This window comes from Bos indicus x Bos taurus, chromosome 7 (assembly GCF_003369695.1).
Source record: "Bos indicus x Bos taurus breed Angus x Brahman F1 hybrid chromosome 7, Bos_hybrid_MaternalHap_v2.0, whole genome shotgun sequence".
Classification (NCBI taxonomy): Eukaryota; Metazoa; Chordata; class Mammalia; order Artiodactyla; family Bovidae; genus Bos; species Bos indicus x Bos taurus.
Genome location: NC_040082.1, coordinates 72,101,801 through 72,120,728, shown reverse-complemented (window position 1 = coordinate 72,120,728; position 18,928 = coordinate 72,101,801). Strand labels below are relative to the sequence as shown.

Below are 18,928 nucleotides of genomic sequence, written 5' to 3'. Positions count from 1 at the left end.
ACTTTCTTAAAAAGTAAAACATACACCTACTATATGACCTAGCCATTTCAAGTATTTACCCAAAAGAAATAGTCACGTTCATAGTAACCCTATTCATAATAGACGAAATCTCTGAACAGCCCAAATAGCCACCAATAGGGGAATGGATAAACAAATTGTGGTCTATCCATACCATAGAAAACTACTTCACCAATTAAACTACATAAAACATTATGGTGAGCAAAGGAAGCAAGACACAAATAAGTACATACTATATGATTCCATTTACAGGCATACCTCATTTTTTGCACTTTGCAGATACTGCATTTTTTTACAAACTGAATGTTTGTGGCAATCGTGTGTGGAGCAAGACTCCCAACAGCATTTTCCTCACTTTGTATCTCTGTGTCACATTTTGGTAATTCTTGCAACATTTCAAACTTTTTCTTTATATTTATCAAGGTGACCCACTTTCAATGATTTTTTTTCATTTTTCTTTTTCTTTTTTTTGATCAGTGATTTTTTTATGTTACTACTATAACTCAATGAAGATTCAGATGACAGCAATTTTTATCAAGTTTTCTTTTTCATTTTCATTATAGTCAATTTATAAATTTTGTTATTAATAGCTTCAAGTGTACAGCAAAATTAATCAGTTATACATATATCCACTCTTAAGATTCCTTTTCCATATAAGCCGTTACAGAGTATTGGGTAAAGTTCCCCGTTAATTAAATATATACATTATATCGATGTGAGAGTTGGACCATAAAGAAGGCTAAGAGCCAAAGAATTGATGCTTTTGAACTGTGGTGCTAGAGAAGACTCTTGAGAGTTCCTTGGACAGCAAGGAAATCAAACCAATCAATCCTAAAGGAAGTCAACCCATAATATTCACTGGAAGGACTGATACTGAAGCTGAAGCTCTAATACTCTGGCCACCTGATATAAAGAGCTCACTGGAAAAGACCCTGATGCTGGGAAAGATTGAGGGCAGAAAGAGAAGGGGACAACAGAGGATGAGATGGTTGAATGGCATCACCAATTGGTGATGGATCCAATGGACATGAGCTTGAGCAAACTCCAGATGATAGTGAAGGACAGAGAAGCCTGGTGTGCTGCAGTCCATGGGGTCGCAAAGAGTCAGACACGACTAAGCAATTGAACAACAACAAATTATTTTTTTAGACTCTGCAAGCTTAACAGACTACAGTAGAGTGTAAACATAACTTTTATATGCACTGGGAAACAAAAAAAATCACGTGACTCACTTTATTTTGATTTACTGCAGTGGTCTGGAACTGAACCACAGTATTTGAGGTATAACTGTGTTTGAAATTCTAGAAAAGACTAATAAATCAACAGTGAAAAAAAAAAAAAAACCCAGACAAGTAACTGCCTCAGGCCAGAATGGGGGAGGGAGAAAAATGGCTGGTAAAAGGCATAAAGGTACCTCTTGAAATAAGTGTGCTGTATCTTGATTAAGGAGGTGGTTATACAGGTAGATACTCTGACCAAAATTCAATCACAGACTTGATTCATCATCATCAAAATTCAATCATCATTCCCTCCAAAGAAATCCCATGACTACTTGTCATGACAATAAAGAGGTTAATAAATCTTTTCTCAAAAAGAAACTTAAAAAGCTGACAAATTTCAGCTTGGAAACTAACTGAATATAACAAAATTAAAAATATTTATTCATGAAAACTACTTAACTTTCAGTAAGAACACCATGAATCTCTGCAATTCATACCAAGAGCTTGATATGTCCCATATATCCCCCGCCCTTAGATTCACCAACCAAGGAAAGGAAGGACATGAATATCAACAATTTCACTTTCACAGCTGGTGGGGACTCACTAGGTAGGAACATTTTTAGTCTATCTTAGTGGCTAATACCCTGTGGTTGGGTCCTATATGAGGCAAGCAACAAACCAGAGAACGAATCAAAGATTTATCAGGAAATTCCAAGAAGACAGACAGCCATAAGAGGATTCATAAAGTCTCCAAATATCCCAGACTGATGAAAGGTTGTGTTCAGTTCAGTTCAGTTCAGTCGCTCAGTCGTGTCCGACTCTTTGCAACCCATGAATTGCAGCACGCCAGGCCTCCCTGTCCATCACCAACGCCCAGAATTCACTCAGACTCATGTCCATCAAGTCAGTGATGCCATCCAGCCATCTCATCCTCTGTCGTCCCCTTCTCCTCCTGCCCCCAATCCCTCCCAGCATCAGAGTCTTTTCCAATGAGTCAACTCTTCGCATGAGGTGGCCAAACTACTGGAGTTTCAGCTTCAGCATCATTCCCTCCAAAGAAATCCCAGGGCTGATCTCCTTCAGAATGGACTGGTTGTGTACATACACGCAAACACCACAGCAGACCCAAGTGTCCTCCATAAACCTGGCAGCAGGACGCTGTGCATACACAGCAGAATCTGAGAGCCCCTGAGGACAGTAAACGCTGGGGCAAGCTTGAAAGCCAGTACTCAGGTTCCATCCCATGCAGAACTAAGACATCATCTTTGATTCTCTTTCACTCATTTTTCACATCCAATTAATCCTCATGCCTTACTGATTTCATCTCCTATATTTCTCTTTAACTTATCCATGTCTGTCCATTTCCAATTCAGTCACTCAGTTGTGTCTGACTCTTTGCGACCCCATGGACTGCAGCACACCAGGCTTCCCTGTTCATCACCAACTCCTGGAGCTTGCTCAAATTCATGTCCACAAGTCAGTGATGCCATCCAACCATCTCATCTTCTGTCGTCTCATCCTCCCACCTTTAATCTTTCCCAGCATCAGGGTCTTTTCCAATGAGTCAGCTCTTCACATCAGGTAGCCAAAGTACAGAAGCTTCAGCTTCAGCATCAGTCCTTCCAATGAATATTCAGGACTGATCTCCTTTAGGATGGACTGGTTGGATCTCCTTGCAGTCCAAGGGACTCTCAAGAGTCTTCTCCAACACCACAGTTCAAAAGTATCATTCTTCGGTGCTCAGCTTTCTTTATAGTCCAACTCTCACATCCATATATGACTCCTGGAAAAACCATAGCTTTGACTAAGTGGACCTTTACGGGCAAAGTAATGTCTCTGCTTTTTAATATGCTGTCTAGGTTTGTCATAGCTTTTCTTCTGAGAAAAAAGCATCTTTTAATTTCATGGCTGTAATTACCATCTGCAGTGATTTTGGAGACCAAAAAGTACAGTCTCTCATTGTTTCCCCATCTATTTGCCATGAAGTGATGGAACCGGATACCATGGTCTTAGTTTTTTGAATGTTGAGTTTAAAGCCAACTTTTTCACTCTCCTCTTTCACTTTCATCAAGAGGTTCTTTAGTTCTTCTTTGCTTTCTGCCATAAGGGTGGTGTCACCTGCATATCTGAGGTTATTGATATTTCTCCCAGCAATCTTGATTCTAGCTTGTGCTTCATCCAGCCCAGCATTTTGCATTAAGTACTCTGCATGTAAGTTAATTAAGCAGGGTAACAATATACAGTCTTTCCCAATATACATACTCAATATACATAACATACATAACTCAATATACATACATACATAACATATACATACTCCTTTCCCAATTTGGAACCAGTCTGTTGTTCCACGTCCAGTTCTAACTGTTGCTTCTTGACCTGAATACAAATTTCTCTGGAGGCAGGGAAGATGGTCTGGTATTCTCATCTCTTTAAGGATTTTCCATAGTATGTTGTGATCCACACAGTCAAAGGCTTTGGTGTAGTCAATAAAGCAGAAGTAGATGTTTTTCTGGAACTCTCTTACTTTTTCAATGAGCCAATGGATGTTGGCAATTTGATCTCTGGTTCCTCTGCCTTTTCTAAATCCAACTTGAAAATCTGGAAGTTCATGGTCCATTTTCACTACAACCCTAGTTCCAAAGTACCAGCAACTTGCATGTGGACAATATCTTAACTAGGTCCCTTACTTTCACTCTTGCTCCACCCCCTGTCCAATTTGCTCTACACACTGAAGCTTTCACCTTTTAAAATTGCAAATACTAAATTATTCCACAATTTAGGAATTCCTTGGCAGTCTAGTAGGGTTAGGACTCCACACTTTCACTGCTGAAGGGGAAGGTTCAATCCCTGGACAGGGAAATAAGGTCCCACAATCCACATGGCAAGGTCAAAACAAACAAAATAAAAAATATTCCACTATTTAAAACTTCATTATCTCACTGTTTCATATTTAAGACATTTTTCTCTTAATATGGTCTACATGGTATTCCCTGTATTATCTGACCTCCTGCCAGATTTCTCTTGCTCTAACCACTCCCTCAGTTCTTAAGCTACATCCATACTACTTTTCTGCCACAAAGCCTTCCCACACACTTCTTCTGCATGAAAGATTCCCTCCAACACTAGGTTCACCCAGTTTACTCCTTCTCATCCTTGAGATCTCAGCTGAACTATGATCTCAGAGAAGTCTTCCTTGACCGCCAAACTTGATCAAATCTCTTACCACATATGCTCAACGCATCAGCTTTCCCTCAAAGTAATCACAGCTGTAACTATATATTTATGTTTGCGATTTTTTAAGGCAATACCTGTCTTTTCCAATAGATTTGTAGGTTTCAGACAGACAAGGATAGGTCTAGCTCTAGGACTTAGCACATTCTCTGTAAATAATAGATGATCATCAAATACTTATTAAATAAATCACTTATACAAAATTTAGAACAATTTAGTGGTGAAATTATACTTTTCTCTTTATCCAAACTTTCTAGTCTTAAAATTTTTAAATATTAAAAAAAAAAACTAGTTGTGTTTTATAGTTTTCAGCTTGTAAGTCCTGTACATATTTTGTTAGATTTATGCCTAAATATTTGAGATGACTGGATGGCATCACCAACTCAATGGACCTGAGTTTGAGTTAACTCTGCGAGTTGGTGATGGACGGGAGGCCTGGTGTGCTGCAGTCCATGGGGTTGCAAAGAGTCAGACACAACTGAGCGACTAAACTGAACTGAACTTCTCTTAGTAATTAATGAAACCAATCAAGATCTAAATCAGTGGAACATACATGCTCATTGATTGTAAGACTCAACATAATAATGCTGTCAATTCATCCCAAATTCATCTTAGTGCAGTCTCTCAGCCATGTCCAAGTCTTTGCAATCCCATTGACTACAGCCCACCAGGCTCCTCTGTCCGTGGAATTCTCCAGGCAAGAATACTGGAGTGGGTAGCCATTCCCTTCTCCAGGGGATCTTCCCAACCCAAGGATCGAACCCGGGTCTCCCACACTGCAGGCAGATTCTTCACCATCTAAGCCCCAATTCATCTTAGATTTAACATAATTCCTATAAAAATCCTTGCAGTATCTTTTTGTAGACTTAGACAAGTTTATTCTAAAATTTACATGGAAAAGCACAGGCCCTAGAAAGACTTAAACAATCCTGACAAAAAGGAATAAAGTGAGAGGAATCACACTATTCCATATTAAGGGTTATTATATGAATACAGTAATCAAAATAGTGTGGAATTGGTAGAATAACAGACATATATCAATGAAGAAAAAAGAACTCAGAAACCATCACAACATACTCAAACCTAATTTAGTAGGGAAAGTCTTTTCAATAAATGGTGTTACAGCAAGTAGAAATCCATTGGCAAAAAGAAAAAAGAAAACCTCAAGCTAACACTTTATACAAAATCAACTCAAAATGAATCCATTAAAACCACGAGATAATACTATTGAATACACACCCATCAAAATGAATAAAATTTAAAAAGTCACACCACCAAAGTCAGGCAAATATTCAGGGAAACTGGATCACTCATACAAAGCTGGTGGGAATGTAAAATGGTACAACTCTGAAAAGAGTTCTGCAGTTTCTTAACTATCACATAACCCAATAACTGTACTCCTGGGTATTTATCCCAGAGAAACAAAATTTTATATTCACATGAAAACCTTGTACACAAATGTCCACAGCAGCTTTATTTGTAATAGCAAATCGAGGAAACAGTTCAAAGTCCTTCAGTAGGTGAGTGGCTAAACAAACTAGTATATATATAGTATGGAACATATTCAGCAATGAAAAAGAAAAATGAATAACTTCCCTGGTGGTCCATGGAAGCTAAGACTCCATGCTTCCAATGGGAACTACTAGGTTGGTGCAAATGTAATTGCAGTTCTGCATTGCTGAATTTGCTGTTTGATATTGGAATACATTTTTAAATAAATGTAGTTATGTAAAACATCATTTTAATGCACATTTTTCACTTTAGTTTTTTTGCTAATGACATTATTACCTGCTGTTTATTTTAGACTGTTGAAATGATGTTAGACAAAAAGTAAATTTAAGCAACTTTCTTATTCGAGTTCAAAATGGGTCATAAAGCAGTGAAGACAACTCACAACATCAACAACACTTTTGGCCCAGGAAATGCTAACAAACATACAGTGCAGTGGTGGTTCAAGAAGTCTTGCAAAGGAAATAAGAGCCTTGAGGATAAGGAGCACGGTGGCTGGCCCTCAGAAGTTGACAACGACCAGTTAAGAGGATCATCAAAGTTGATCCTCTTATAATTCCACAATAAACTGCTAAACAATTCAACCTCACAAATTGGAAAGGTGAAAAAGCTCGATAAGTGGGTGTCTTGTGAATTGACCACACATCAAAAATATTATCATTTTAAAGTGTTGTCTTCTCTTATCCTGTGCAACAACAATGAATCATTTCTCGATCAGATTGCGACGAAAAGTGGATTTTATGCAACGACCAGCTCAGTGCCTGGATCAAGAAGCTCCAAAGCACCTCCCAAAGCCAAACTTGCACCAAAAAAGAGGTCATGGTCACTGTCTGGTGGTCTGCTGCCTGTCTAATCCACTACAGCTTTCTGAATCCTGGTGAAACCATTACATCTGAGAAGTATGCTCAGCAAATCGATGAGATGCACCGAAAACTTCAAGGCTTGCAGATGGCATTGGTCAACAGAATAGGCCCAATTCTTCTCCACAACAACGTCTCATCGCACTTCCCACAACCAACACTTCAAAAGTTGAACAAATTAGGCTACGAAATTTTGTGTCATCTGCCATATTCATCTGACCTCTCACCAACCAACGATCACTTCTTTAAGCTTCTCAACAACTTTTTGAAGGGAAAATGTTTCCATAACCAGCTGCTGCTGCCACTGCTAAATAACTTCAGTCGTGGCCGACTCTGTATGACCCCATAGACGGAAGCCCACCAGGCTCTCCTGTCCCTGGGATTCTCCAGGCAAGAATACTGGAGTGGGTTCCCATTTCCTTCTCCAATGCATGAAAGTGAAAAGTGAAAGTTAAGTCACTCAGTTGTGTCCCACTCCCAGTGATCCCATGGACTGCAGCCTACCAGGCTCCGCCGTCCATGGGATTTTCCAGGCAAGAGTACTGGAGTGGGGTGCCATTGCCTTCTCCGCCATAACCAGCAGGAGGCAGAAAATGCTTTCCAAGAGTTCATCAAATCCCAAAGCAAGGATTTTTATGCTAAAGGAATAAAAAACTTATTTCTCACTGGTAAAAATGTGTTGACGGTAATGGTTTCTATTTTGATTAATAAAGATGTGTTTGAGCCTAGTTATAATGACGTAAAATTCACGATCTAAAACTGCACCTATTTTATATAAATTTATTTATTTTTAATTGAAGGATAATTATTTCACAGTATTGTGTTAGTTTCTGTCAAACATCAACATGAATCAGTCATAGGTACATATATCCCCTCCCTCTTGGACCTCCCTGCCACCTCCCTTCCCATCCCACCCCTCTAGGTTGTTACAGAGCCCCAGTTTTTCTCTGAGTTATACAGCAAATTCCTACTGGCTACCATATCTATTTTACACATGGTAATGTATGTTTCCATGTTACTCTCTCCATACAACCCATCCTCTCCTTCCTTCCCCCCTGCTCCATGTCCATAAGTCTATTCTCTATGTCTGTTGTCTCCACTGCTGGAGAGTGGAGACTTATCTCCACTCCTTCAAATAATTTCATCAGTACCATCTTTCTAGATTCCATTTATATGTATTAGTATACGATATCTGTTTTCCTCTTTCTGACTTACCTCACTCTGTATAATAAACTCTATGTTCATCCATCTCATTAGAACTGACTCAAATGTGATCCTTTTTATCACTAATAGTCCATTGTATATATGTATCACAGCTGCTTTATCCATTCATCTATCAGTGGACATCTAGGTTGCCTCCACGTCCTAGCTATTGCAGGCAATGAACATTGGGGTACATGTGTCTTTTTCAACTTTGGTTTCCTCAGGGTATATGCCTAGTAGTGGGATTCCTGAGTCATATGCTAGTTTTATTCCTAGTTTTTTAAGGAATCTCCATACTGTCTTTCTTTGTGGCTGTATCAATTTACATTCCTACCAACAGTGCAAGAGAGTTCCCTTTTCTCCACACTCTCTCCAGAATTTATTGTTTGTAGACTTTTTGATGATAGCCATTCTGACCAGTGTGAAGTGATATCTCACTGTAGTTTTGACTTGCATCTCTCTAATAATGAGTGATATAGAGCATCTTTTATCTGTGTTTATTAGCCATCTGTATGTCTTTGGAGGGAGAAAGAAATAGCAACCCACTCCAGTATTCTTGCCTAGAGAATCCTGTGGACAGAGGAGCCTGGTGGGCTGCCGTCCACAGGGTTGCACAGAGTCGGACATGACTGAAGCGACTTCGCATGCATGCATGCGTAGGAGAAGGAAACGGCAACCCACTCCAGTATTCTTGCCTGGAGAATTCCAGGGACAGAGGAGCCTGGTGGGCTGCCGTCTATGGGGTAGCACAGAGTTGGACACAACTGAAGCGACTTAGCAGCAGCAGCATGTCTTTGGAGATATGTCTGCTTAGGTCTTTTTCCCACTTTTTGATTGGGTTGTGAAACCACAATTACTTTTTCACCATCTTAATAGATACTACATGCTGCAACTAAGAGTTCACATGTCACAATAAAGATCGAAGATCCCACATGCAACAACTAAGACCCAGCACAGCCAAAAAGGCAAACAAGTTAAAAAGAAAGAAAAAGAATGAACTACTGATACATGCAACAACTTGGTTGACTCTTAAGGGAATTGTGTTGAGCAAAAAAAGTCCATCCTAAAAGACTGAAGGCAAAAGGAGAAGGGGGTAACAGAGGATAAGATGGTTAGATAGCATCATTAACTCAATGGATGTAAATTTGAGCAAACTCCAGGAGATAGTGGAGGACAAGGAAGCTTGGCATGCTCCAGTTTATGGGGTCATAGTCAGACATGACTTACTGACTGAACAACAAAAATGTTATACAGGGCTTCCCTTGTGGTCCAGGAGTTAAGAATCCACCTTGCAATGTGAGGGACACCAGTTGGATTCTTGGTTCAGGAAGATCCCACATGCTGCACAGCAACTAAGCCTGTGTGCCACAACTACTGAGCCAGCCCTCTAGAACCCATATGCTGCAACTACTGAAGCCGAAGCACCTAGAGCCTGTGCTCCAGAATAAGAGAAGCCGCCTCAGTGAGAAGTCCACACACGACAATGAAGAGTAGCCCCTGCTCACCACAACTAGAGAAAGCCTGCATGCAACAACAAAGACCCTACCACAGCCAAAAAATGAAATAAATAAATATATAAATCTTTTTTATTTTCTATATTATTCCATTTATAAAAATGAGTGAAATGACAAAATTTTAGAAAACAAGCATATTGTTGTCAAGGGTTAGGGACAGGAGAGGGCAGGAAGGACATGGGTTTGGTTAGAAAAGGGGTTCCTGTGGTGTTGGAACTGTTTAATTTCTCGATTGTTATGGATAATACAGGAACTTACACACAAATGATAAAATTGTAGTAGTTAACACACATACACAGAAACGCATAAATGAATATAAGTAAAATGGGGGAAATCTATCAGTGGGTTATACCAATGTCAGTATCAAGGTTGTGTTATTAAAGGATAATTTGGAATTCCAGTTCAAGATGGTGATGTTGCAGAATCTTGAACTCGCTTCCTCCCACAAATCTACAGCTATATACAGAACAATTTCCTGCAGGGAAGAAATAAAAAATTATACATATACACACATAACCCCATAGCTGAGCAAATCCTACACATCAGACAAACAAGAGAAAATTTACTTCAAAGTAAATCCCACACCCTCATGTAGTGACCCACAATCAGGAAGGAACTCAAAATCCCAATCTTCTCCCTGAGGAGTGAAGGGTTTGAACCCTGTATCTGGCAGCCCAACTTTTAAGACGCACCTGAGAGATGACCCCCAATACATCCAACTTTAAACCTGATAGCACTTGCATTCATGAAACCCACAAGGCTACAGTAAACTGAGAAACAGTTCTCAAAGGGCTCACACACACAGAAAACCACCAAGAGCCCAGCACAGAAGCCAACTGAAAAACACCCAAACTTTCTGTGAAAAATGTTTATTTGCTTATCATAAAGAACTGGCCTGACGAGCAGGCATCTAACTTAACACACATCTAAGCACCTGCTGAAATATTATTCAGAGACAAAGGCTGGTAGGTGACATCTTTGCACTCTTCCTCCGATTTGCTCCAGCTTGTCAGTATCTCGCAGAATAGAGCTTGTACCCTCATCTGATGCCTTGATTTTTGCAGTTGCCACCAGAAGACACTTCTAGATTGCCAAATTCTAGTGGTCAACAAGGCTTACGTTCAGAATCCCACAGGACTGTAGCTATCTGCATATTTTTTTAACATTTATTTGGCTGTGTCAGTTCTTAGTTATGGCACATGGGATCTTCATTGCAACATATAGGATCTTTCGTTGTGGTGTGCAGGTTCTTCATTGAGACACATGGACTTCTCTCTAGTTGTAGCAGGGGCTTCTCTTGTTTTAATGCAGAGGCTCAGTAGTTGTGGTACACAGGCTTAGTTGTCCTGCAGCATATGAGATCTTGGTTCCCTGACCAAGGATCAAATCAATGTCCCCTACATTGGAAGTCAGATTCTTAACCACTGGACCACCAGGGAAGTCCCTATCTGCATAATTTAAAGGCAGCTGCCTAAGAGTCTGGCTTCCAATCAGCCTTTATCTAGAAGCAGAGTTCTTCCACTTTGGGATACTGACAGGTCTTGGCACATCTTAAACTACTGGGGGCCAGTGAAAATAAAGTAGGCTGCTTGGACATTCACAAAGGTTTGAGAGACAACCAAGAGCTAAGGCAAAGTTGAATGATAAGATTCATCCCCTACACAGGGTCACTCTTTAAAAACTAAACAGTGGCTATTTCATCTAATGCATAACCAACTAATGCATATCTAACCAACACAGAGTCAGGGAAAATGAAAAAACAGACAAATATGTTTCAGGTGAAAGAACAAGGTAACACCTCAAAAAAAGACCTTAATGAAACAGAGATAAGTGATTTAACCTGATGAAAGTACAAAAGAATGGTTATAAAGATATTCACCAAGCTCAAGAGAAAAATGGAGGGACAAAGTGAGAATCTCAAAACAGAGGCAGAAAATAAAAGGAAGCACCAAATAGAAGTCACAGAGCTGAAGAATACAATGACTGAAATGGAAAATATAACGTGAAGGTTCAACAGCAGACCAGATGAAGCAAGAAAAAAAAAGGATCACTGCACTTAACGACAGGGCACTGGAACTCACCCAATCACAACAGCAAACAGAAAGAAAAAGAGTGAAGACAGCCTAGGAAACAAATGTTGTTGTTCAGTCGTTGTGTTCAACTCTTTGAGAATCTATGGACTGCAACATGCCAGGCTTTCCTGTCCTTTACTATGTTCCAGAGTTTGCTCAAACTCACATCCATTGAGTCGATGATGCCACTCAACCATCTCATCCTGTCACCCTCTTCTCTTCCTGCCCTCAATCTTTCCCAGCATCAAAGTCTTTTCCAAAGAGTAGGCTCTTTGCATCAGGCAGCAAAAATACTGGAGCTTCAATTTCAGCCATCAGTCCTTCCAATGAATAACCAGGATTAATTTCCTTTAGGATTGACTGGTTTGATATCCTTGCTGTGGGTATCAAGAGTCTTCTCCAGCACCACAATTCAAAAGCATCAGTTCTTCAGTGTTCAGCCTTCTTTATGGTCCAACTCTCACATCCATATATGACTACTGGAAAAACCAATGCTTTGACTAGACGGACTTTTGTCAGCAAAGTGATATCTCTGCTTTTTAATACACTGTCTAGATTTGTCACAGCTTTTCTTCTATGGAGCAAGCGTCTTTTAATTTTGTGGCTGCAGTCACCGTCTGTAGTGTTTTGGGAGGCCAAGAAAATAAAATCTGTCATTGTTTCCACTTTTTCCCCATCTAATTGCTATGAAGTGATGGGACCAGATACCATGGTCTTAGTCTTTTGAATGTTGAGTCTTAAGCCAGCTTTTCACTCTCCTCTTTCACTCTCATCAAAAGGCTCTTTAGTTCCTCTCCACTTTCTGCCATTAGAGTAGTAGTATCTGCATATCTGAGGTTATTGATATTTCTCCCAGAAATCTTGATTCCAGCTTGTGATTCATCCAGCCCAACATTTCACATGGTGTACTCTGCATAGAAGTTAAATAAAAAGGGTGACAATATACAGTCTTGATGTACTCCTCTCTAAATTTTGAACCAGTCTGTTGTTCTATGTCCAGTTCTAACTGTTGCTTCTTGACCCGTATACAGGTTTCGCAGGAGGCAGGAAGGTAGTCTGGTATTCCCATCTCTTTAAGAATTTTCCACAGTTTGTTGCAATCCACATAAAGGCTTTAACATAGTCAACGAAGCAGAAGTAGATGTTTTTCTGGAATTCTCTTGCTCTCTCTATGATACAGCGGGTATCCCTGGAAGTTCTCAGCTCCCGTACTGTTAAAGCCTGGCTTGAAGAATTTTGAGCATTACCTTGCTAGCATGTGAAATAAGCACAACTCTACAGCAGTTTGAACATACTTTGGCATGGCTTTCTTTGGGATTGGAATGAAAACTTTTCCAGGACTGTGGCCATTGCTTAGTTTTCCAAATTTGCTGGTATAAGGAGTGTAGCATTTTAACAGCATCACTTTTTAGGATTTGAAACAGCTGAGCTGGAATTCCATCACCTCCACTAGCTCAGACAATCGGAGGAGGCACTGGCAACCCACTCCAGAACTCTTGCCTGGAAAATCCCATGGACGGAGGAGCCTGGTAGGCTGCAGTCCGTGGAGTTGCTGGGAGTCGGACACAACTGAGTGACTTCACTTTCGCGCATTGGAGAAGGAAATGGCAACCCACTCCAGTATTCTTACCTGGAGAATCCCAGGGACGGGGGAGCCTGGTGGTCTGCCGTCTATGGGGTCGCACAGTGTCAGACACGACTGAAGCAACTTAGCAGTGCTCACTTCGGCAGCACATATACTGAAGTGACTTAGCAGCAGCAGCAGCAGCTCAGACAATACTAACATGGCAATACTTCCCAAATTGACATACACAGTCAGTGCAATCCCTAATAAAATCCTAGTTGATTTTTTTGGTGAAAACTGACAAGTTGATCCTAAAATTGGCACGGAAATTCAAAATAATAATTGAAACAAAACTATCTTGGGAAAAAAAAAGTTGATGGACTAACACATTCTGATTTCAAAATCTAGTACAAAGGTACAGTAATCAAGACAGTGTGGCACTGGAGCTAAGAATGAATGCACAAATCAATGGAACAGAACTGACAGTCTGGAAATATATGGTCATGTTTACAGTCAACTTATTTTCAACAAGAGTGCCAAGACCATTCAATAGGGAAAAGAATCATCTTTCTAATATATGGTGCTGGAAAAACTGTACAGTCGGATGCAAAAGAATGAAATTGATCCCTACCCTCACACCATACAAAAATTAACTCAAAACAGATCAAATACTTAAATGTAGAAGCCAGAATTATAAAACTCATAGAAGAAAACAGACAAATTTTTACAAGCTTGAATTCAATAATGGTTTCTTATATATGACATCAAAAGCACAAGCAACAAAAGAAAAACTAGATAAACTGGACACCAAAAATCAAGAAATTCTGTGCTTCAAAGACACTATCAAGAAAGCAAAGGGACAGTCCACAGAACTGGAGACAATTCTTACAAATCACATATATGTTAAGGAGTTGTACTTAGAATATATATACATAGATAGTCTTATAACTCAAAAATAAAACAGCAAATAACCCAATAAAAATTAGTCACAGAATCTAAGTACACATTTCTTTAATGATTATTTACAGACAGCAAATAAATGGGTAAAAAGATGCTCAACATGATTAGCCATTAGGGAAATGCAAATCAAAATCACAATGAGATACCACTTTACACCCAGCAGAATGGGTGTATAATCAAAAAGATAAACAGTGACAAGTGTAGGCCAGGATGTGGAGAAATTAAACCTGCATACACTACTGATAGATATGTAAAACAGAGAAGACTCTCTGGAAAACAGTCTAGCAGCTCCTCAAAATGTTGAAAATAGAATTACCATGCAACCCAGCAATTCCACTCCTACATAAACAGCCGAAAGAAATTACAGTTTATGTCCACACAAAAACCTGTACGTAAATATTCACAAAGCAGCATTACTCATGACAGCCCCAAAATGGAAACCACCCAAATATCCATCAACAGATGAAGGAATAAATAAAATGTATATCAGATCCATACAATGGAAAATTATCCAGCAATAAAAAGAAATGAAGCACTGATACATGCAACAACACAGATGAAGTTTGAAAACATTATGATAAGTAAAAAGAAGTCAGAAGGACCACATACTGTCTGATTCCATTTACATGAAATACCCATACCGGTAAATCTAAACAGACAGACAGTAGATCAGTGATTGCTTACAGCTCAGGGGGATTGGTACTGATGAATTAGGGGTGTGGAATTTCTCTTTAGGGTGAAGAAATGTTCTAAAATTGATTGTTGTGATGGTTATACAACTGTGAAAATACTAAAAGCCACTGAATTGTACATTTTAGTGGGTAAATTTTATGGTATATGAATTATATCTCAATAAAGCTGTTTAAAAAAATTAAGTTATGGTGACCAAGTCAGAATACTAGTTACCTTTGGATTTAGTTACCTTTGGAGGGTACTAAATGAAAAGGGGCACAGGGGATCCTTTTGAGGTGTCAGAAATGTTTCATATCTTGATTTGGGTGGCAGTTACATGGATGTACATATGAGCTATACAATTAAGATTGGTTCACTTCACTATATGCAAACAATACTTTTTTAATAATAAATGTGACTGAATGACTATTTTACTTAATCCTTATAAAAACCTAAGAAGTAAATATAATTATTATGAGGAAACATAGGTTCAAAACACTAACCTACCCAAAGTCACAAGGCAGGCACTTGCATTTCTATCTCTCAACTCTAAATCCTAACTCCAATATTCCATGACTTAATCTTTGGATTTCTGATGTAAGGTATGACATATAAATATTAGATGAATTGGTGGCACTAGTGGTAAAGAACCCGCCTGCCAATGCAGGAGATTTAAGAGACACGAGTTCGATCCCTGGGTCAGGAAGATCCCCTGGAGGAGGAAATAGCAACCCACTCCAGTATTCTTACCTGGAGAATCCCATGGACAGAGGAGCCTGGTGAGTTCCAGTCCATAGGATCGCAAAGAGTCAGACACAAATGAAGTGACTTAGCATACTTTATGCTATATATTTAAATTATAAAATATAATTCAATAAAATGTTTAAATTATATATATTTAACTTATTGAATGCTATATAAGGGCACAAAAGGCTAAATTACAGGTCAAAGGAAACTATTGCTATATGGAGAATAGTAAGACTTGAGGTGATACTTGAATCTAAGAGAACAGCTTGAACAGGACTTGGAAGTAGGGATAAGTATGGGGTCAGACAGGAGGAATCATAGTGCCCTAGGAAAACATCTTGTTAGATTTGAACATATTGGTTTCAATAATTAAATGTACAGGAAACACATCTTTTCCTGTACATTTAATTATTGAAACCAATATGTTCAAATCTGATAGCAATGGTGCTACACCATCAAATACATCTAATTTCTTAAAGACATGTAAAGAAATAAAAACTGTTCTCCTTAGCACAGAACCATCTACAGGCTCAAAGTGTGTTTTCAAAGAATCATAGTAAATAAGGGATCAATAAGCATTAAGTTAGAGGCAGCCCACAGCCAGATTCCAAAATTCCAGTGCTTCATGACATTTAGCCACACTTTTTCCATGGAAATTCTAAGAGTAAAAAAGGTCATGTGCATGTGTGCTAAGTTGCTTCAGTTGTGTCTAACTCTTTACAACCCCATGGACTATAACCTGACAGACTCTTCTGTCCATGGGATTCTCCAGGCAAGAATACTGGAGTGGGTTGCCATTTCCTCCTCTAAGGGATCTTCCCCACCCAGGGATTGAACCTGTGTCTTCTGCGGCTCCTGAACTGCAGGCGGATTCTTTACCGCTGAGCCACCAGGGAAGTCCCTAAAGAAGTCACTGTTCAGCTAATTTAAACAAGCAATCTAACATAATTCAACTCCTATTTAAGTTGCCATCTTTCAAAATGAAGAAAAAAAAAAATCACTAAAATAATGGCTTATCTTCAATTACTTGAATAGAGGCTACAGAAGGAATTATCACTAAGTGTCTACAAAGAAGAAATAGAGTCTAGATACCAACACTCTCTTCTCAATCGTTAACAGAAACAAAACGTCTCTAAAAGAATGCAAAGGCAGGAAAGGTGACCCAAAAATGAGACTCGTTACATTACAGTTGGTAGTGTCCTTGAAAATCTCCAATTTGTAAGATATTATTTGTCATTTTTGTTCAACACATCCATCATCTTGATCTATGCAAAGAACAATCACTGACAAGAAAATTTAAAATCTTGACATTCTACCTACCAAACCTGTCAAAATTGCTCTGAAAGCCTGGAGGCACTGGGACCTTAACCGTACTCTCTGATTGATTGACTCTTACTTCTAAATAAGCTACTATTCAAGAAATCTGGTACCAAACTCTTCATCAACTGATCACATGAGCTTTACTGTTTCTCCAATTTAAAAAAAAGTAAATGCACACCTACACACACACACTGATGCTCTATATGCCTACACACACACACACCCCGATGCTCTATTTCCCAGTTTATACTCAGCCTCAGTTTAAGACAAGTGTGTAAAAACAGAATCCAAACACAATGAGTAACAGTTATTTACTGGGTCCCAGGGAGGCCTGGCGTGCTGCAATTCATGGGGTTGCAAAGAGTCGGACACGACTGAGCCACTGAACTGAACTGGATACTATTTTAGGTACCTCAAATGCATTATAGAGGTTATTCCTCCCCAAAACTCTATGTGCTAGGTTTCATGATTTTAGGACACTTTTATCATGATTTTTACACGTTAGGAAACTCAAAATCAAACATCTGGTAATTTCTTAAATTCAAAATGGGAATGCTGATAATTGAAGCATAATGTATCTGATTTCAAAAAGACATTTTTTACTTCAACTAAAAGGCACTATCTTTGACAGGAAAAAATAAAGACAGTAGACTTTCACTTATTCATATTCAGTGACTATATACAAGAACACTGGAGTCACGCTGGCTGGATTCAAAACCAGCTCAACCGCGTACACCATGTGTGTCTTTGATCCTCAGTTATCTAACACATAAGTTAAAGACGATAAGAGTACCTATGGCGTAAGACTGTCGTGAACGTTCAACAAATGTGTATGTGTACGAGGCTTGAAACACTGTCTATCATCCTACAGAACGGAAACATACTACTTCTGTGCCAGGGGGAAGTGGTACACGACGATCAGGATTCCCAAGGAAAATCTTAATTTCTGGGCAAAATAACCTAGACCACTAACCAACAGAAAACAGTAGCCTGGAGGAGATAGGGAGTGTGAAGAGAAAGTGGGTGGGGGACCCAGTCGACCTGACTCCGAGAGGTCCCGGCTGTGAGGCCCCACGAAAGAAGGCGGCATAGACGGAGCCCCCTCCCTGGGTGCTCAGCGTGAGGAAGACGCCTTCGGGGGTGGGCGGGGACCGGAGCCGGTGGCAGGAGACCCAGAAGGGCCGAAAAGGGACCCGAGGAGGATGAAGGCCGCACCCTCGGTTTGAGGGGAGCGGGCCCGGCAGTCGAGGGAGGAAGACCATCCGGGGTCCCCAGAGGCCCCACCGGCGTCCCGAGGCGCCCAGTATCCTGAGGGGCCATCCTCGGTGTCCTAACGGCCTACCCTGGCGTCCCGAAGGGCCGTCCTGTCAGCAGGCGCCCACCTTGGCGTCCGAAGAGACCCGCCGCAGCATCGAGAGGGTCCTAACCCCAAGTCAGAGGCTCCGCTCGGGAGAAGAGTGGGCCGCGCCCCCACTGAGGAAGAAGAGGAGGCTGGAAGAAGGCGGCTGGAGGTGTGCCGAAGCGGCTGGTACTCACCGACCGTCCGCGCCGCGCGGATGAGCCCCTCCTCTCAAGTCCTGTTGGTCGCGAGCGGCCGCAGCACGTCAGGAATCTGAGGCGGGCGAGCGCGCGCGAACCTGAAACACCGCGGGGTTGCGACGGGCTCTCGGGGCGGGCGCATGCGCGAGCGTCCAAGGGCGGAACCAACCCGTACTGAGCGGGGGAGGCTGCCACAGGACATACCAACTGTGTGAGGTGGGGGGTCGCCATCAACGGGAGGCAGATTTCATCTCCAAGAGTCGACTGGGCACCTCCCAGTGGTCTCGCAGTTTGTTCGTTTGCTTTACCATTTGCTAGTACTTTGAGGGAAACCAAAGAGCAGTAGTAACAGAGTCCGCGAAACCCTACTGTGGAACCTTAAAAGTCTTCTCTGCCACATCAAGCATCGTCTGGCCCTGTTTTTGCGTGTAACTTAAGTTACACTGAAATTATCTGTTCATAAGATAATGAAAACAATCTCCGGATGGTAAATGTT

The 18,928-nt window shown here is 40.4% G+C and overlaps 1 protein-coding gene across 3 annotated transcripts in view; it reads right to left on the bottom strand.

Annotated features, from left to right (window-relative positions):
• The window catches only part of UIMC1 (ubiquitin interaction motif containing 1), a 137,867-nt gene extending 119,305 nt beyond the window's left edge, over window positions 1-18,562 (bottom strand). The window contains exon 1 of one of the 3 annotated variants that reach the window (XM_027546893.1): window positions 18,430-18,562. The gene's annotated coding sequence lies outside the window, so the exon portion shown is untranslated. The other 2 variants (XM_027546897.1, XM_027546894.1) reach the window with 2 other exon arrangements.
• Window positions 18,563-18,928: the final 366 nt, after the last annotated feature.